At 39.9% G+C, this 22,211-nt stretch overlaps 1 protein-coding gene across 5 annotated transcripts in view; it reads left to right on the top strand.

Moving 5' to 3' along the window:
* Positions 1-22,211, top strand: part of rap1gap2a (RAP1 GTPase activating protein 2a) — a 224,941-nt gene that overhangs the window by 102,155 nt on the left and 100,575 nt on the right. The gene's annotated exons all lie outside the window — the stretch shown is intronic.

The following is a 22,211-nucleotide window of genomic DNA, read 5'->3' as shown; positions in this document are numbered from 1 at the left end:
CAATGCAGATGTGTGTGAAGTGTCAACATTTCCCTGTTGTAATGTTGTTTTTGTTTGGTTCTGTACAGGATTGTGACAGCGAAAGTGAAGACGCCTGGTCAGAGGTATCGGTCGGATTGCTGACTGTGAGCAGTGAAGATTCACCTCCCTCAGATGGTGTCGACCTTCAGCCAGTGTCAACAGCCATCATCCTTGAAGGAGGTATTGTGATGGATAATTTCCATAACCTCCCTCAAGCACCGTGCCTGCTGTCTAGCCTGACGTATGCACTCAATTTGAAGTACCCTAATGATATGAAGAACATATTGAACTTTATTCAAAGAGTGATGCTTGGCTTGGGAAAGGAAAAAACTACCCCCCAAACTGCAAAGTCTTAAAAACCTCCTGTCATTTTAGAAAGATTGTATAGTGGATAACTGGTAGGCAGGTTGTCCTCAGCCCTCCTTTGTGACAGTAGACTAAAATGCATGCATTTTATTTTTCTCATGCATGAGAAAATGTTGTAAAGTGATAGGAGTTCTAAATGAAGCCACTTTTATTCATTTTAAGTACTTTAGAGCTGCAAATTATTAAGACTTTGAATGTAATACCATTAAGTAAAAGTAAGGCACTTTTTTGAAATTGACAAGTGTTCACTTGTTCATGTGTGAAATAATGTACTCTTTCAAACTGTAATGGGGCTGTCCACACTAAGCATATCACTTTTGTCAATCCTATCGTTGTAGAATTATTTAGTTTAAATACAGTGCAGACATGATCATTTCAGTGGGCAGTTGCTCATGTCTTCCAGAGTTCCAGCAAATCACTCATATTGTCATCATCAACACAGATACTGTTCGTCTTTAGTTGTGTTGAACAGGAGGAGAAGGATGGAGGGGCTACTAGGCTACAATTGCAGTAGCAACACAGAAATGTGTGAGGAATGAATTAGCATAATGACTTTGTGGACGAAAAGAGGTTCACAATCATTGGCTACTCTAAATTCTATAAAATAAATTAAAAATGTGTACATATAGTGCTTGGTGTGGATGGCCCGTTAGGCTTTATTAATTACGCCATTTGTATTACTAGAGCACTTGTCAGTGTGTTTTGTCAGACCGTTGGTTTAGTCTGCAAAGTTAGTACACGTTTGGTCATTATAAGCCATGTTGGGTATTGTTTTTGTGGAATCGCTTGTAAATAATGGTGGTTTGGTTTGTAATTTAAATTTGCAGATCAATTATTTTCAAATAGCATTTTTATATAGGTGTAAAGTGCTCATGTGGCATATATTCACTTACAAAATATCCAAATGCTTGCAGACATTTTCACGATTTCTTTCATAAATAGCAGATCTACAATCTTCTATATGTTATGTATTTCATCTGTTAAATCATAAAAACAATGCTTAAAGCAGTTCAAAGCAGGTCTAAATGCCTTGGTTCAATAAATGTGAAGATTCAAATCATATTGTCTGTCTTTATTTTTATATTTTCACATTTTGGGAAATGTAAGGTAATTTTGAACAAGATGTAGCCTTACAGTATATCAGCATACACATAATTTAAAATGTACATGCAGATTACCATTAGGTTGTTGGATGATCAGGATCAATATTGATTCCTAACATGATTCAGTATAATCAATTTATAAATTAAATCAGTGTTCGATTCCTGATGTTGATTCAACATAAAATCAACTAAAATGTGCATGCAGATTACCATTTAGATGATGGTTGAATCAATGTTGATTCCTAATGTTGATTCAACATTAAATCAACTAAAATGTGCATGCAGATTACCATTTAGATGATGGTTGAATCAATATTGATTCATAACGTTGATTCAACATAAAATCAACTAAAATCAGCATGCAGAATACCATTTAGATGATGGTTGAATCAATATTGATTCATAACGTTGATTCAACATAAAATCAGCGTGCAGAATACCATTTGGATGATGGTTGAATCAACGATGATATAGTGTTAGTTAGTGGTTGAAACACAAACGTTGAATCAACAAAGATTAGGGTTGCAAATTCAGTACAGTTTCAACGTTGAGATCGAACGTTGATTCAACCGTTATGGCCGCCTATTTTTCAACGTTGATTCACCCATATTTTGCTATCTGGGATGCGTTCCCAGATTGAATGGGTGAAGAACACAGATGGCAATGCTGCCTAGCAACAGTCATAGTCTCCGTAGTAGTAATAGTGGTTTAGTGTTACATAAAGACTTTAGGACGGTGTGTTTAACAAAAGTTACATAAGCTGAGAGTTTTTTTCTCTTCAAACTTTTTCACTTCAAGGACACTAAGGTGGAGTCTGAAGAGGTGAGTCTTCAGATTACTGCGGAAAAATGGGAGTGAATCTACAGTTCTAAGTCTAACTGCACTAAATCCATCTACTGTAATCTGTATCTGATTTAAATCCATATTATACTGGTGGTGGAATAAACTCCCCACGGATGTCAGGACAGCAGAGTCACTGCCCATCTTTCGCCGCAGGCTGAGAACCCACCTCTTCAGGAAACACTACCCTTCCTCTTTGCCTTGCCTACTCGTTGTTAACTAGTTGTACGAACTCTTGTTGTATTGTTTTATTGGAGCTTGTTTATTCCATACACTTGTTTGTTTTAGCTCTTGCTCATTTGATTTTCCTATTTTGTCTCATCTGTTTAAGAAAGTAGGTAGCTGATATATTGCACTTTTACCTTAGCGCTAGGTATTAGTGATGCGCGGGTCGGGTTTTTTCATGACCCGCCCCGCCCCGCCCCGCCACGGAACGCAACCCGCCTCAACCCGCCCCGCGAACCCATATATAAATCTATGGCTCAACCCGCCCCGCGACCCGCGATTTTTGTTAAATTCTGTAAAATTATGGTTAGAAAATAATCCCCAAGTGTATTCAAACTGTTTTATTGTTATTATTCTTATTCTTATTAGGAATAAAGACAAAACAAGAGCATGTTATTATTTTTATTTTTTTTGCGTGTGAGAGCGCGTGACCCGCTCACCCTCAGCCCGCATCATTTTCTCAGAAATTCTGACTTGACCCACCCGCGCCGCGGGTTGACCCGCGGGTCCCGCGGGTTACGGGTCAACCCGCGCATCACTACAAGGTATACTCTTAGTTGCTTGTTTTAGCAGAGATTGCACTTAATGCTTCTGGTGATTAGTAGTTTAGTTCCCTACCTATGTTGAATGCACTTATTGTAAGTCGCTTTGGATAAAAGCGTCTGATAAATGACTGTAATGTACTGTAATACTCTCTGCAGTATATTGTGAACATGTAGGCCTACAGTTATCATACACGGGAACATGTTTGTGAAGTACGGAAAGAGAGTTCATGGGGATGTCTTAACGAAATAAAGTGTTTAGCATTAAAAGCGGATCTTGCAATATGGATACTACTGCTGGCTAGAGTTACTATGGAGAGTCCCCAGGGCGCTATGGTCTGTGTCAAACCACCAAATTCATTTAAAATTCCATTTAAAAAGCTCTACTGTAACAACATGAGGAAGTGTGTGTGTGTATGTTCCCAAAGCAACGCACACGGCATCACTAATGAATCCAGTTGTGTAAAGTAACTAAGCATATTTACTCAAGTACTGTACTTAAGTAAAATGTTGAGGTATTTTTACTTTACTGGAGTATTTACAATGTTCAGTACTTTTACTTCTACCCACTAAATCTCAGAGGCAAATATTGTACTTTTACTCCGCTACTAGTTACTTTGTAGATTTTTATTGTTATTGCAAAACCTACACTAACCACTTAAACCCTATATATATATATTTCGGTCATTTGAAAATAGCCAATCTACAAGCTCATGATGCGACGCATCATGAGCTTGTAGATCGGCTATTTTCAAAATGTTTTTCTAATACATTTTGAACTTCTGAAATGGGACATTCTGCACAACGAGTATATTTCGATGCTGATACTTTTATACTTTTACTCAAGGACGTTTTGAATGCAGGACTACTTGTAACAGAGCAAATCTACATTGCGGTATTGATACCTTTACTTGAGGTAAAACATGTGAGTACTTCTTCCATCACTGGGAAATGTGTGTGTGTCTATGTTCCTAAAGCAACGTAGAGCACACAGCACACACTAATGAATCCAATAAGGAAGGCAGGAGCAACGTGTTCCTCTCTGCTGTGAGGATGACATGTTGAACACAACGGATGTTATGATACTAAAATACTCCCTGATGCAGAAATATACCGCAAATGACGCAAACATATATGAATCACTTCTGCAAAGTGTCTGATAGGAAAAACTGCTGCGCTGCCCGGTATAAGGTTAATATAGTTTAGAATGTTAGATTCTTTTTAGTTTTGTTTCGTTTTTTCACCTTGTCAATTTTCATTCGTTTCGAACCACTTGAACCCCAACATTCGTCAACAATTTCTAGCCGATCTACAAGCTCAGTATGCGTCGCGCGGTTCGGGCCGCTATATGTCTGAGTCATAGTGTTGGGGGGGCTTTGTACCCGTTGTACCGTCTGTCTGTGTCCATTTTGTGCCCATATATCAGCGGTGGCCAACGTTGATGACGGAGAGGGCCACTATATTTCCACACTCACTCCAGAGGACCACACTGCTCATACTGTACAGTCGGGCAGAAACCTCTTTATTTTTTAAAACTTTTTCTCCTAAATTAATGCCGTACTAAGCCATTCTATGTCACACAAAAGTAGAAAAAATAGCAGATCTACAAGCTCAAAATGTGTCGCACTGCGACACGTTTTGAGCTTGTAGATCTGCTATTTTAGCTATTTTATATATATTTGCTAATTATTTGCTATATTTGCAAATCCAGATTTATTCTTTTGCTGTTTTTGAATTGGAATCTCAAAAAGTATCATTTTTTATTTCATTTCAAATGCATTTAGTTATACTTATGTTAACTTTATGAACTTAAATACAAATGCATTGGACATAAAAAAGACAATAGAATTGTAATACTACTAATATAGACTGAAGTAATTAAAGCGGGACATTTTTGCATGTTTGGAATTGTAACAGCTGAATAATCACAATAATATATCTGTATTCGGGTATTAACCTGTGGACCGCAATGTGGCCCCCGGCCGCCAATTGCCCACATATGCCATGTGTGGAAATGTCTGTTTCTGTCTGTCAGTCCTTGTCCCTCGAGTCCTTGCCACTGCGCACGCTGTGTTTGAAGTCGGTCTGTCCCATATATGCACATGACCATATAGCCGTACATATCTTGGGCTAAATGGTGGCATTAGTTGTAAGACCCCTTTTGTTTGGTTCATTTACTACGTTTCCCATAATACACCTGTCTCCACCAGGCCAGACAGCCGAAGGCCGGACACTATGTTTTCACTTCTGTCCGTGTGTCTATCTGTGTGTCCGTCTGTGTGTTCGTCTCTGAACAGCTAATCTTGGTTACCTCTGGACAGATAGGCGTGGAGACTTTGCATTTGGACCACTGGTGGTCCACAGACCGTACGTTGAGAACCAGTACGGTAGTCAGCGACAGGCTGTAGTAGCATTACTAACCTTAAAGTATATCAATGGAACACTATGGCCTACTTCCTGCTAAGCTCCACATATATAGGGCCATGATGGGGCTGGCCTGGTATTATTGTCCCAAATTCTGTTCACACTACAAAGCTGGAAATTTCCCTGTCCAATACAATACAAATCCCTTCGTTCTGAAGAGAGCGGTATGGGGTCCAGTGTTAATTAAAAACAAAATAAAAACTAAGCTACGATGACTAGAACTAAGACTAAATATATTGACAATGTTGTCAGCAAATAAAAACTAGACTAAAATGTTAGTGAGGGACCTAGTAGAGAAGAGATCCAGTAGAACTAAAAGACAAGTCATTTGATAGTTGGTTGTGCTCGGGTGTTGCACTCTGAAAATAGCCGATCTACAAGCTCACAACGTGTCGCGCTGCGACACGTTGTGAGCTTGTAGATCGGCTATTTTCAAATGATTTTTTATGCATATTGAAAACTTGTGAAAATGGGACATTCTGCATAATGAGTACATTTTACTTTTGGTACTTAAAGTATTATGTTGATGCCAAAACTGTTGTACTTTTATTCAATTCAATTCAATCTTTATTTCAGACCCAGGAGGATCCATATCACAAGAAAACAACACCACACAGTAAAAACAGAAAATAAAATAAAATAAATAAAAATAATGCAAATAGCTCACATTGTTCAGTTTCTGACATACAGACATGTGCGCCAATGGTTCCACAATCTAGAGGTGAACCTGACAGAGCTTCGTGTGGGGTCTGTTATGACAGCGATTATGTCATTTACTGACTCCGATGCTCTACACATAAACCTATACATAAGGTTGCGTAGCACAGCAGCACAGGTGGGTACCCCAACACTAACAAACATCTGGCTTGCACTGGAGCTTCTTGGAGCTCTCAGCAGCAGCCTCATGCAGTCATTATAGGCCACTGTAAGGCGCCTGAAGCTGCCTTGCCTGAAGCGACTCCAAAGGTGGGCAGTATACAGTGGTGTACAGAAGGATCTATTCTAAACAGTGAGATCTTCACAGGTACTGAGCACATGCTAAATTTGCGGCACAGCATGTTTGCTTGGGCATACAGCTTACGCCGCTGCCTATAGATGTCTTTGTCATCTGTTAGGTCATTGGAGATAATATGTCCCAAATAAGTAATCTCACTGCACACACTAAGGGCAGTGCCAGCCAGGTAGAAGTCAGGAAAGGTAGATAATCTGTCTTCCCTACTTCGGACAATCATGACCTTACTCTTTTTAGCGTTGTATTTTATATTAAAATCAAGGCCATACTGTGAGCATATCCTCAGTAGCTGTTGTAGCCCAGCACTATATGGACTAAAGATGACCAAATCATCTGCATACATCAGGTGATTAATTAACGAGTCACCAACTCTACACCCTGTCCCACATGCATTTAACATCAATGATAAATCATTCATATAAACATTAAAAAGGAATGGAGAAATTATTCCTCCTTGACGGACACCATTGGTCACATGAAAAGGAGCAGATATTGACTTCCCCCATTTTACCCTCATTGTCTGGTGAGCATACCAGAACACCAAGATTCTGACTAGGAAACTAGGGACCCCTCTCTGTGTCAGTTTTAAGAATAACTTTTCATGATTAATGCGGTCGAAGGCCCTAGAGGCATCAATAAAAGAAACAAACATAGTAGAATTCTGCCTACTATATTTATCTAAAAGCTCTTTGAGTGCAAAAATACACAAATCAGTGCCGTGTTTTCGTTTGAATCCAAATTGGTTATCCGCTGACAGGATCAACCTCTCAAGTCTACTCAGTAGAATTGTCTCTAGCACTTTGGATAAAACGCTGGCCAATGCTATTGGCCTATAGTTATCAGAGCTGTTTAGTTTACCCACTTTGTCTTTAATGACCGGCACTAATACGACAGAGAGCATGGAAACAGGTAAAAACCCATGAACAAAAAAACCTGTAAAACACATAGCAACCAAAGGGCACAGTTTCTTACTGGCTAGTTTTAGATGTTCAGCTGTTATCTCATCCAGACCACAGGCCTTATTATCTCCTAGCTTCAAAACTGCTTCATGAATTTCGGCAGGAGTAACAATCACCTCATCATTAAAATCTACATTTTCCACTACAACAAGATTACTTTTTACACAGTTAAACAGCTCAGAATATTGTTTCTGCCATAGCTGTGAAATTTCATCAGAACCACTCACTCCATCTATATTTGATGGAAGAGATGTTTTACAATTATTTATCATTTTAATTTCCTTCCAGAAATCATTCACATTATGCTTTTGTAGCTTCTTTGCCAGTGAATCTGACCTCATTACGTTCTCATTTCTTTTAATAAACCTAAGGGCATATTTAAAATTAGCATTAGTGTCTTTTTTATGCTCAAACAGAGGGCCATGTCTGCTTTTGCCAGCCTCAGCCCATCTTTTAAAAGCCATTCTAGCCTCTGCATGAAGCTCTTGGACGTGAACATTCCACCCTGGCTTGGCATTACATGCTTTTGGCCTATGTTTGAGGAAAGGCCTGCTAGAAATACAGAGTGACTCCACAATAGACTCATACAGGGTAGATAACTCATTACAGTGTTGGACATTCCTGCAGTTCATGTCGGGACACAATAGAGCTCAAGTACATTTTAAATAACAGACTTTTATTTATAACAGGGTATTTTTTACAATGTTGTATTGATACTTTTACTTAAGTAAAACATTTGAGTACTTTTTCCACCTCTGTGTACAGTACAGTACATGTCATAAAATGAACACGATTTTCCTTCAGCACTTTAAATAAGCTCATTTTCTGAAAGCGTGCCCAGACTCAAAGGGGGTTTCCTGCCCTCACACAGTTGGTTTCAGATCATATTACTACCAATGCCACCATACTGACAGTCCCCATGACCCCCATGGGAACCCAGACACATGGCACTGCCACACAGACACATGGCACTGCCACCAGTGATGGAAAAAGTACTTGCATGTTTTACTTTAAGTAAAAGTATCAATACTGCAATGTAGAAATACTCTGTTACAAGTGAAAGTCCGGAGTTCAAAATGTACTTGATTAAAAGTTTTAAAAAAATGTTGCCATCAAAATGTACTTAAAGTACCAAAAGTAAAAGTACTCATTATGCAGAAAGTCCAATTTCACAAGCAAAAAAACATATATTTTGAAAATAGCAGATCTACAAGCTCACAATGTGCCGCGATGCATTGTTGCGAGCTTGGAGATTGGCTATTTTCAAATGGCCAAAATGTGTATAGGGCTGAAGTGGTTAATGTATGTTTTGTGATAGTAATCAAAATCTACAAAGTAACTAAAGTTGTCAAATAATGGTAGTCATTAAAAGTACAATATTTTCCTCTGAGATGTAGTGGAGTAGAAGTAAACGTGTTGGAAATACTCAAGTACATATACCTCAAAAGTGTACTTAAGTACGGTACTTGAGTAAATGTACTTTGTTACTTTACACCACTGGACACATGGCACTGCCACACAGTGAACCAGACACATGATAATAATAAGTGTTATTTATAACACACGTTTTTGCAAAGCTCAAAGTGCTACAGGGTTTAAAAACATTGGCATGAAACCAGCAGAGGCAACCAGACAACTACATGGCACCCTACCTAAAGGGCCAATTTAAAAGCTAGGCCAAATCAGGGCATAGAGAGAAAAAAAGGCCCAAGAATAATTAACCCATTAAGACCTGAGGCGAAAAAAAAAGTAAAAAAAAAAAAAAAAAAAAAAGATTTATTCAAAAATAGCAGATCTACAAGCTCATAGCGCGGCACTCGGTGCCGCGCTATGAGCTTGTAGATCTGCTATTTTTGAACAGCCAAAGAAATCTAAGAAGACACAGATGCGTTCCAGGTTTTAATGGGTTAAATAGCGAAAGTAAACATACTCATATATTATGCAGAATGTCCCATTTCCTTTGAACATATAGCCGTCTGAACATAGCCGATCTACAAGCTCTCTTAAATACGATTTAAGTTAATGTTTTGTAATACTCTAAATCTGCTAATTAGTAACTAAAGCTGTGTCAGTCAATTGTAGTGGAGGAGAACAGTAGACACCGTTTGTTTCTGAGATGTAGTGGAGTAGAAGACAGTATATAAAGTATTGGAACATGGACATGCTCAAGTAAAGGAAAAAAAGTACCTCAAAATTGTGCTATGGTACAGTACTTGAGTAATAGTGGAGGTGTTAGGACCCAAAAATAAGCTGTTGACTTCAAGTCATGATGCAAAGGTCCCCTTTGGTATGGAAGTACCTGAGGGCCATAGGAAAACATTTATCCAAAGAGACGAGTTAGATCACCCTTCATTTCTGAAATATACATGTTTTAAAAAATGGCCGCCACCATTTACAGCAATACAGCAAAAACAATATCTTTGCTTCTGTTAAAGCTATAACAATAATATTGGTGTCAAAGTGTACATTTTTGGGGTCAAGTAATCCAATTCAATAGGTTTCAAGGCAATTTTTTTTTATCATTTTCTCAATGCCATGAAAACAGGGCTAAAATATGCTAATTTAATTGGAAAATGTTGTTTTAACAGGGTAACTTTCCATTTTCCCCCACTCTAAAACCTTAATTTAGTTTCCCCTTTGGCATGGAAGTACCTTAGGGCCATAGGAAAACATTTATCCAAAGAGACGAGTTAGATCACCCTTCATTTCTGAAATATACACGTTTTAAAAAATGGCCGCCACCATTTACAGCAATACAGCAGAACCAATATCTTTGCTTCTGTTAAAGCTATGATAATATTATTGGTGTCAAAGTGTACATTTTTGGGGTCAAATAATCCAATTCAATAGGTTTCCAGGCAAAAAAAAACAATCATTTTCTTATTGCCATTGAAAACAGGGGTAAAATATGCACATTTTATTAGAAAAATACGTAAATAACGGGTAACTTTCCATTTATTTCCCCTCTAAAACTTTAATTTAGTTTTCCCTTTGGCATGGAAGTACCTTAGGGGAATAGGAAATAAATTATCCAAAGACACAAACTAGATAAGACGTCATTTCTAAAGTATTTGTGTTTTAAAAAATGGCCGCCACCATTTACAGCAATACAGCATAGCCCATATCTTTGCTTCTGTTAGGGCTATGATGATAATATTGGTGTCAAAGTGTACATTTCTGGAGCCAAGGAATACAATTACATAGGTTCCAAGACTAAAAAACCCAATAGTTTTCTCATTACCCTCACAATGGGGGTAAAATATGCACATTTCATCAACAAAATAAGTGACATTAAAATGTTCCCCTATAAAAAAAACTTTAAGAAGTACAACCTCTTATGCACATGCCATATGCTCTATGTGTGTCTGTCCAATCTAGGAACCCAGTCAAAAAAAGGAAAAAACAGCACCCTCTGCTATTTTTTTCCTTAAGATTTGACTCTGGGGGGGACCTCCCAATAGAATGTGGATAACAGGATGGTGGCCATTAGGTCCGCCCTCAGCCCTCCACTTCCGGTCTACGTGTCTTTGTTTACATTCCTAACATTCCTAACTATACACGTTGTATCAGGAGCTCCCGACAGATTCAGCTGCAGAGCTCTGAATCTGTCTTGAGAGATTAGTGTCTGTCTGACTGTAAGTGTATATGTCTGACTGCTATCACCTGAGAGTTACACCTGTTGCTGCCACAAAACATAAATTCTGCACAAGGGACTGCGACAATTTGATTAAATCAGAGGTGACAGAAAATCTGAGACACTTTGAGGTTCAATTTGAGGTTTGTATTACTTTCTCATTGAATACAGAATATTTTTTATGTTAACTGTGCCATTATTGATCAAAAAGTGGACAGAGCAAGAAGAAGACATGAAGAGTCTGTGAGCCCAGTAAAAACACAGTGCAAGAATGGTGGTGGCAAGTTCACTGCACAGGCTATACTCTCATGTTCATCATCATCCTCATGTGAATAAACCACACCGTGTTTCTTCTGTGGTGAAGTTGGCAACAGAAAGGAACTAAGGACGGCTTCCACCCTGGGATTGGATCGAAAAGTGAAATAATGTGCTCAGGTGCTGGGTGACAAGTGTCTGTTAGCTAAACAAGCTGCTGGTGACATGGTAGCTATGGAGGCAGTGCATCATCGTGCATGCCTGACTAGGCTCTATAGAAAAGCAGAAACCGCCGTTGTGACACAACAGAAAATAAGGCAACACAGGTCATCAGAGCACATGTCCTCAATGAATTGTTTGAGTCAATCAATTATTATTAAATGTAACACCACACGCCTTCGAGAGGATATTGACATCAGATCTGTGCGACTAGATCGTGGCTGGTCCCTGTTATGTTGTTTGATGATGACCTGAAAGCTGTTGTTGGCATGAAAAGCAACACATTTACTGATGTCTTCATCATCTTCAAAGCAGCTAAAATCCTCCGGGAAGAATATCGTCCGATGAAACAATAATTTACAGGTTCCTTCACAGCCTCCTGATTCAATCCCTCCCCTGCTGCAATTGTTCCTAAAGATGCTTCTGGATGGATAAGGTATTGACCAGCCAGCCCCTGAACCAGAGAAGTGCCAGGTTGCTACATCAATTGGGCAGCAAATCATTTACAACTCTGTGAAATGCAGATCCAAGAAATGTCCGTAGTGTTAGTTGTCACATAAGAGAAAGGGAACCACAGCTTCACTGTATCTGGCAATGAATCTGCACCTGCATACTGGCAGTAAACACCAGGTGGATACCATGCATAAGCGAGGTATGGTGTATCATGTGATTGCTTGAAAACATTGAGTACAGTGATCAATCAGTGGGAGCAGATTGGTGTGGTGGTCCCACCTCAGGCAGTTAAGGGTGTCTTCACTAATGGTGGTTTTGACAACATTGACCTCAACCCATCGTCAACAACAGCAAAATCAGCCCTCCACGGGACATGCATAAGCATTCAGCAGCACTTCCCGTCAGATGACCAACAAACAGCCAATCTCACTAACATCCTAGTTCCAGCTAAGATGGGGAAGAAGCATGTACAATCCTTTCCAGCTTTCTACACAACAATGGATCTGGATGTTTCACTCCAAACTGATGTTCCTGCCCTTAATACAAACAGTCATCCTCAGCCAGCCTCTTGTCCTCTCAGCAACATACTTGAAGAAGGCTCCCAGTGGTTGGAGAGAGTCACCGACACCTTGTGGGGAAAGACAACCTTGAGGATGAAGAATGGATCTCATGGGGTGCATATTATGCAAGCATTGCAGAGCCTTGTTCAGCCCCCCCATCCAGATCATACATACTGCCACTGTTCACAGAGTCTCCTACCAGTCCCACTATGGCTTGGCTTGGCATGCAATGAATGTCCTCCTTCAAGCAATCAACTACCTAAATCCAGGTTAAACACCAGTCATGTTAGCTGATCAACCCCTATTCACACTTGCCAAAAAAGATGCTCTGGAGTGTGTCTGGAGACTGGCTGGATGAATGGCAGTGGATGGACTACAGCTCTCACCAATAGTGGTAATTCAACTAGTGGCAAAGCTCAGTCTTTCATTGGTGTTGACCACATCTGCAGAACCTGGTACATGCATCAGGTGTCTGTAGCTGCTCTGTAGCCTACTTGTGATGAAGGCTTAAGAGCAATATTTGGAAAAGGCTGTAAATGATGAGTCGAGCCCCCTCTTCCTTTTGCCCTTTGATGAATGGCTTCAATTTAAATTATTTCAAGGGACTTGCCAGAACTGGTTATTTGCAAATGCAAGACTCAAATTACCACAACAACCCCATTGTCATGGTAGTAAGAAAATTATTGGGGATTTGTTTTGCCTTGAAACCTAATTAATTGGATTCCTTGACCCTAAAAATGTTTACCATTATAGCTTTAACAGAAGTAAATATGGGTTCTGCTGTATCACTTCAAATGGTGGCGGACATTTTTAAAAACGCATATATTTCAGAAATGAAGAGTGATCTTATTTGTCTCTTTGGATCATTTCTTTCTTAGTGCTCTAAGGTACTTCTATACCGAAGGGAAAAGTAAATCAAAGTTTTAGAGGAGGGGGGTAAGTTACCCTGTTAAAACGTATTCTTCAAATGAAATTTACATATTTTACCCCCCGCTGTCATGGCAATTAGTAAAGCATTGGGTATTTTACATTGAAACCTATTTAATTGAATTCCTCAACCCCAAAAATGTACAATTTGACACCAATATTATTACTATAGCTCTAACAGAAGCAAAGATATGGGGTCTGGTATAATAGTGGTTAATTGTCGTCAGCCTTTTTTTTAAAACGCCTATATAAAGAAAATGAAGGGTGATCAAACTTGTCTCTTTGGATATTGTTTTTCCTATGGCCCTAAGGTACTTCCATGACAAAGGGACAAGTAAATAGAAGTTTTAGAGGGGGAGGGGTTAAGTTACCCTGTTAAAACGTATTTTTTTAATGAAATTTGCATATTTTACCCCCCGCTGTCATGGCAATTAATGAAGTATTCTTTTTTTTGCATTGAAACCTATTTAATTGAATTCCTTGACCCCAAAAATGTACACTTTGACACCAATATCATTATTATAGCTCTAACAGAAGCAAAGATATGGGGTCTGGTGTAATAGTGGTTAATTGTCGGCGGCCATTTTTAAAAACGCCTATAAAAAAAAAAAGAAGGGTGATCTAACTCGTCTCTTTGGATAATTATTTTCCTATGGCCCTAAGGTACTTCCATACCAAAGGGGACCTTTGCATCATGACTTGAAGTCAAATGTTGCTTAGCACCTCCACTATAAAAGTAGGCCTACTTAACAGTAGTTATTTTCCACCACTCTCTATGTGTGTCTGTGTGTGTGTATGTCTGTGTGTGCGTGCCTCACAATGCAACACATTGTGAGCTTGTAGATCTGCTATTTGCAAATGTTTTTTTATGAATTTTATTCATTTGAAAACAGGATATTCTGCGTAACGAGCACTTTTACTTTAAGTACATTTTGATATTTTAATAATACTTTTGTTCTTTTAGTCAAGTACATTTTGAATTCCAAACGTATACTTGTAACAGAGTGTCTACATTGCAGTATTGGCACTTTTACTCAAGTAAAATATTTGAGTACTTTTCCACCGCACGCACGCACGCACGCACACGCACACACACACACACACACACACACACACACACACACACACACACACACACACACACACACACACACACACTCTGTGTGTGTGGTTGCCATAGCAGGGACATGGGGACAGGGTTGACATGTTCCTCCTCCCCTCTGGGTCTTGTTTGTGTCTGGCTAACTATTAGCTGCCAAGCATGGAGAGCTAATTGGAGTGTGTGTGTGTGTGTGTGTGTGTGTGTGTGTGTGTGTGTGTGTTGGAGTCAGGTTACACTCTGTGTGTGTGTGTGTGTGTGTGTGTGTGTGTGTGTGTGTGTGTGTGTGTGTGTGTGTGTGTGTGTGTGTGTGTGTGTGTGTGTGTGTGTGTGTGTGTGTGTGTGTGCGTGTGTGAGAGAGTGTGTGTGAGAGTGTGTCTACGGTCTAGTCGAGGCAGGTTTATTTGTAGAACACGTTCCTCAACAACGAGGACATTTACATTGAGTCTTGTTTTACATCAAACATTAAAGGCTTCACCAGGAACAGGTGACTCCGTTCCAGATGACAACTAAACCCCATAGAGGCAAACGTTTATTAGTGTGCTGTTACTGCAGATGCATGCACGCACGCACGCACGCACGCACGCACGTACGTACGCGCTGTGTGTGTGTGCTTGTATATCTGTGTGTGCTTGTATATCTGTGTGTGCTTGTATATCTGTGTGTGTGCTTGTATATCTGCTATTTTCAATCATTTTAGTACTTTTACTTTTGATACTTTAAGTATATGTTGATGCCAATACTTTTGTACTCTTACTCAAGTAGCATTTTGAACACAGGCCTTTTACTTGTATCAGAGTATTTTTATATTGTAGTATTGCTACTTTTACTTAAGTCAGATATGTGAGTACTCCACCACTGCACGCACACACACACACACACACACACACACACACACACACACACACACACACACACACACACACACACACACACACACACACACACACACACACACACACACACACACACACACACACGCGCGTGCGCACACACACACACACACACACACACACACACACACACACACACACACACACACACACACACACTGTGTGTGTGACCTTGAAAAATGGCTTATATATGAAAAGAAACGACCATGCAGTCCATTTGCTCTGCTCTGGACCAATCACGGCGCTGGCAATGTGTTGTCGCGGTAACGTGTAAAGTGTGGTCCTTGTCCCTGGAGTCGTCACGCTGTCACAGACAGGCTGTGTGTGTGTGTGTGTGTGTGTGTGTGTGTGTGTGTGTGTGTGTGTGTGTGTGTGTGTGTGTGTGTGTGTGTGTGTGTGTGTGTGTGTGTGTGTGTGTGTGTGTGTGTGTGTGTGTGTGTGTGTGTGTGTGTGTGTGTGTGTGTGTGTGTGCTTGACAGTATGGATCAACAGACAGGATGAATATAAGGTCTTTTATATTAGATATTCCTGCTCTGATGCAGAGGCAGTGACGCCTTCATCAAATACTACAGACAGTGGTGGAAAAAGTACTCAAATGTTTTACTTAAAGATGCAGTGCCATGATATTTTTCAACCCTAAAACCTGATCATAAGGTATTATTATTATGTAAGGATTTTTTTCAAAAAAAAAAAAGTGTACAGAAATTGTTAAAAAAAAATGTTTATGTGGACACGCCTCCAGTTCATTAAGTATGCCTGGTTCTCACCTTAGCACCTCCTCCACCACCTTAGCACCACCCACCTGTCCTAGTCCCTCCTCCTCTCCTCATGCCCACACCTGATGTGTTATGATAATGAGGGGGAGGGTATGTTTTTGGGGGGCTCTGTGATGTCACTAAAGGGCTGTTTCTATATTGGCACGTTTGACCCTCAAGATTTCAGCCTCCAGGAAGAAACTCCAAATAATCAGAGAAGACATAAAACACCATAAAAACACCACCGGGGGGCTTAATGAAGTTCTATCAACCTCATAGACACATGAAAAACAGAAAAAGTGCAAAAACATGGCACCACCTCTTTAAGTAAAAGTATCAATACTGAAATGTACGTGGAATTATTCTGTTCCAAGTGAATGTCCGGAATTCAACATTTGCTTGAGTGAAAGTACAAAAAGTATTGGTATCCAAATATACTTAAAGTACCAAAAGTAAAAGTATTAAAATGTTTGAAAATAGCAGATCTACAAGCTCACAACGCGTCGCATCGCGACGCGTTGTGAGCTTGTAGATCGGCTATTTTCAAATAGCCTAGGTATAAAATAGGGCTAACGTGGTTAATGTATGTTTTATAATTAAATCATTTATGTCTGCAAAGTAACTAGTAACTAAAGGTTTTCAAATACATGTAGTGGAGTAAAAAGTACAATGTCTGCCTTTTGAAATGTAGTGGAGTAGAAGTAAAAGTGCTGACGATTCGAAATACTCCATTAAAGTAAAGATGCCTCGACGTTTTACTTTAGTACCGTACTTGAGTAAATGTACTTAGTTACTTTCCACCGCCGACTATGCAGATAGAGTGCCCTGATAGAGACATTGATAGACATGCAGTATAGCTATGTTCATCAATCTATCTTATCTGTCTTCCTTTTCCAACCACTTTCAGTTATGGATAATATCCGTCATTTAACCAGATTTAATACATATGAAATGACACACGGATGCGTTCCCGGTCTTAACCCTTTAAGACCAGGAACACATCTGTGTCATTTTAAGATTTCTTTGGCTATATAAAAATAGCAGATATACAAGCTCATAGCGCAAGCTTGTAGATCTGCCTTTTTTTAATGTATTTTTTTATTTGTGAAAATGTGTATATCAAAGAGATCAAAGACGTGATGCAACTCTCTCTCTCTCTCTCTCTCTCTCTCTCTCTCTCTCTCTCTCTCTCTCTCTCTCTCTCTCTCTCTCTCTCTCTCTCTCTCTCTCTCTCTCTCTCTCTCTCTCTCTCTCTCTCTCTCTCTCTCTCTCCCTCTCTCTCTCTATCTCTCTCACTGACACATACATATTTAGGCCTAACATAACTTCCTCCTTCCAGTTTACATTCTAGAAGAGGGGCTTTGATTTGAGCTCATTGGGTCGTTGCAGACGAATCACACGTTAACTTCTCCTCATGGGGCAATTATGTGTAATTTAACAACACGCCGTCATAATTGTACTGCGATAGGTTTGAGCTCAGAGCCAATGATCTTGTTGGGGTCTTCTTGGTGGGAGAGCACACAGCTATTGTTAGCCTCATTTAATGGTGTTGAAACAGTGACGTTTTCCCTTTGCTTTTACGAGGAGGACCGTCTCTCTGTGACGTTCCTCCTGAAATAGACGCCATATTTCTGTCCCCTTCGCCCTGAACAGCTCAATCAATGTTTACGACCAACGCAGACAGGGACGTGCACAGATAGACTCTAGGTGGTGCTAGAGGACCTGCCCTTTGCCCTCTTGACCAGAAGTGCCCTTTTGAAAAAAGAAAAAAACACGTTTTGTTTTGTTTCCAGTTTACAGCAGGGGTCTTCAACAGGGGGTCCGGGACCCCTAGGGGGTCCTCAGAGTTACTACAGGGGGTCCGCCAAATCTTTATGTGATACGATTTTTCTTTTTACCATAACCACTCGAAACCTAGCATCCCTTTTTTGAGGAGTACTTTAGCCAAAAATAGCAGATCTACAAGCTTTGCGGGCTTGTAGATCGGCTATTTTTGGCAAAGAGGTATAGGTGTAGAGGGAAAAAAGAGCAGACTAAGTAAACAAAAAAAAGTATAATTTACTTGAGCACCTGCCCCTCAAAATGTATGTGCACGCCACTGATTTACGTAGATAACTTCCCTTATTTTTTATTGTAATGAGCAACAAATGTGTTGAGTTAAAATCCTTTTTTTTCAGCAGTGGTTCCCTCCCAACCTTTTTAGGGATCGGTTGATTTACCAGTGTTGATTTTGTCGACTAAAACTACCTTTTTTCACTGACGAAAACTAAATATAAACTAAGCTACGATGACTAAAACTAAGACTAAATATATTGACAATTTCGTCAACAAATAAAAACCAGACTAAAATGGGATCTAGTGGAGAAGAGATCCAGTAAAACTAAAAGACAAGTCATTTTATGTTTGTTTGGGCTCGGGTGTTGCGCTCTGAAAATAGCAGATCTACACGTGTATCCGTGTGGGGCCTTCGTTCCCCCAGATGATCTACAAGCTCACAACGCCACTGTGAGCTTGTAGATCTGCTATTTTCAGCACGCAACCAAGTGTAAAATCCGCCATCAAGGCACCGCCACAATACATTTTAGTCGACTAAATCAACTGTAGATTTAGTCGACTAAAACCTCATATTTAGTATTTAGTATTATTTAGTCTAACTAAACTAGACTAACAGTAAAACATTTCAGATGACAAAAATATGATATCGTCTATGAAATTAATTCAAGGACCCCAATGGAATGGACCCCAATGGAAACAAGCCCGCAAGGACTTTTTCGGCCGGACCTTTTAGACAAAAGCATTATAAATGTAACTGTGTTGTTTTACATTATTTTGCCTAATAAAAATTTCAATCAATCAATCAATCAATCAATCAATCAATGACTAAATAACTAAATGGAATTTGATTCAAAAGACTATGACTAAAATTGAATTAAAATGTGCTGTCAAAATCAACACTAGAACTATTGGGATTGAGGGATTGTAGCTGTGGTGTAGTGGTGGAAAAAGTCCAGAATTCAAAATGTACTTGAGTGAAAGTACAAAAGTATTGGCATCAAAATGTACTTAAAGTACCAAAAGTAAAAGTACTAAATATTTGAAAATAGCAGATCTACAAGCTCACAACGCGTCGCGATGCGACGCGTTGTGAGCTTGTAGATCGGCTATTTTCAAATAGCCTATGTAAAAAAATATGGCTAAAGTGGTTAATGTACAGTATGTTTCGTAATATCATAATTTATATCTGAAAAGTAACTAGTAACTAAAGTTTTCAAATAAATGTAGTGGAGTAAAAGTACAATATTTGCCTCTGAGATGTAGTGGAGTAGAAGTAAAAGTATTGGAAATTGGAAATACTCTTTCCACCACTGCCTCCCATAATGGTTGAAGTGTAAGACCACCTTGTAGTTGTGTAATGCGTGTGCGGTCCAGTCATTTAGCCCCGTGGTTGCATTCAGCAGGCAGGGCTCTGTTGTCTTTTTAATTGCCCTCATCTCTCAGTGTCATGGTCAGCCGCTGAGGGCCCGTTTAAAGGACTGCTGTGATCGTTATAACATCACGGCCAAGTCAGAGCACGTACGTACTGTATGTACGACCCGCTACGCTTTCACTGAGGGTCTAATGGCAGTCGGTGCATTAGAGAGGTTGATGGGTGGATTCTCTGAACAACAGACTTCACTGCGCACGCACACTAGGGTTGGGACTCGTTAGGATTTTAACGGTTCCGGTTCCGGTTCCCTCTTAACGGTTCCGGTTCCTTAGCGGTTCCGGTTCCGGTTCCGGTTCCCTCTTAATGGTAACGGTTCCTTAAGGTTCCGGTTCCGGTTCCCTCTAACGGTTCCGGTTCCTTAACGGTTCCGGTTCTGGTTCCGGTTCCCTCGGTTCCGGTTCCTTAACGGTTCCGGTTTTGGTTCCGGTTCCCTCGGTTCCGGTTCCTTAACGGTTCCGGTTTTGGTTCCGGTTCCCTCGGTTCCGGTTCCTTAACGGTTCTCGTTCCGGTTCGTAATTTTTTTTTTTTCCTGACATCCATTATACTTATAATATACAAGTACATAATAAACACAAATTCAATCATACAAATGCAGCTTTATTGTAATGATTGCACATTACAATTATGAGGTAGGCAGATGTGACACAAAAACATTTCGGTAGTGACACAATGGTAAATAAAAAAATTACTCCACTACAAAGTACTACCAATCAACTCTAAATTGCCTGAAACGTACTCCTAACAGGTTTTTCGGGGGAAGATTTTGGCCTCCACACTTTCGTTTCGGTAGTGACACAAAAACGTTTATGGAGTGACACAATGGTGAAAAAAAATGTACTAAGTCCAGAGCTCGATGAATGTTGTGGTGTTAGGGACCAAAAAAGTCACTACAAAGTACTACCAATCAACTCTAAATTGCCTGAAACGTACTCCTAACAGGTTTTTGGGGGGACGATTTTGGCCTCCACACTTATTATGAGGTAGGCAGATTGTTTGGAAGTAAACAACAGTTTGCACAGGTAGGCTGTCTGCATGCATGCATGAGTCCAACTTCTAACAGTTCTTTTGCAAGAAAATGAGCATATCTGCTTTTTCTGGACGAATCCTGCATCTCTCCTGGCTGATAGTGTCTCCAGCAACTGAAAACACTCTCTCTGATGGGGTTGAGGATGCTTGTACACACAAATATGTGGCAGACAAATCATACAGCATGGGGAGTGTGCGCCTATTCTTCCACCACCATTCAGTAGGGTCTGTGCCCATGGGCACAGGGGCCAGGTTCCTGTAGTGATTTATTTCTATGTCTGCTTTCGCATTAGCTGACTGGGGGAGGATCATGGACTCAGCTCCCTTTTTAGCGGCTTTCTCTTCCTCTTCAAAAAGCTCTTCTAGGGGAGATATTTTCTTCTTCTTAGGACTGGGAGGCTTACTCTCCGTCTGAAATATCGGTAGACAAAACATCCTGTTGGTGATGATTTTAATATGAACAGACAGAGGGACTGTTCCCAAGAAAATGAAAATATTCAGCATGTCATTCCTTAATCCTTACCTCTATCTCTTCTTCACCTTCCTCCTCCTGATCAGACACACTCAAACTGGTCCTCTGGCCCTGGGTGGTCTCACTCTCACTGTCACTCTTACTCTCTGCACACTCCTCTTGTCTGGCTGGCAGCTGAAAATTCAAAGATGCATGCATTACTAGGTAGCTAGTACTAGCCAGCCTAGTAGTTCACAGTTTAGGCTGACAGCTGTTTTTACAACTTGTTACATGATGGCCAATGTGTTTACCTGGTGCTCTAGCTCTGGACCCACTGCTGCGGTCTTCAGCCGGTCCCAGGCTTCATTGTTGTCCACTTTAGTCTTAAATCTTGGGTCCATTATGGTGGCCTCCTCCAGAAATGCTGATATGTCATCATCCTATAAAACACACAACATGAGATGATGAGAATAGATGAATAGATGCACAGTGACTTTGTAAAGTATTCAGATTAATTTACAAGATGGCAAATTGTATTTAATTTGATCCATTTTAATACCTGATAGCGCTTGGACAGGTCAGTCCATGCCTTCTCCTTAATAGCGATGGCAAAGGAAGAGTCTCCATCAGCTACTGTGAAGTGAGCCTCTAGCTTCTTTAGGATTGGAAGAATCTGCCCACATGTTGCCATCTTCTCACTCGATGCAGCCAGGGTGCTGGTGTAGAGGATTCTCATAAGTCTGATGAAGTCGTCTGCTTTCCTGAAGTCATCATCAGTGATTCTCTCCAATCTACCAAAAATGCAGTATATGTAGTACTTAATGTTAAAATGGTTAGGGGAATGTACTTTAGAAGTAAGGTATTTGAGATGTAATAATATTTACAATGAGTTAAATACATTATAAATGCAAAAAAATAAAAGGTTAACTGAAATAGTAATTTTTATTAATAATATTATTT

This window comes from Gymnoscopelus microlampas (genome assembly GCF_963454915.1).
Source record: "Gymnoscopelus microlampas genome assembly, chromosome: 8".
NCBI classification, from domain to species: Eukaryota; Metazoa; Chordata; class Actinopteri; order Myctophiformes; family Myctophidae; genus Gymnoscopelus; species Gymnoscopelus microlampas.
This window is presented reverse-complemented; position numbering and strand designations above follow the sequence as displayed.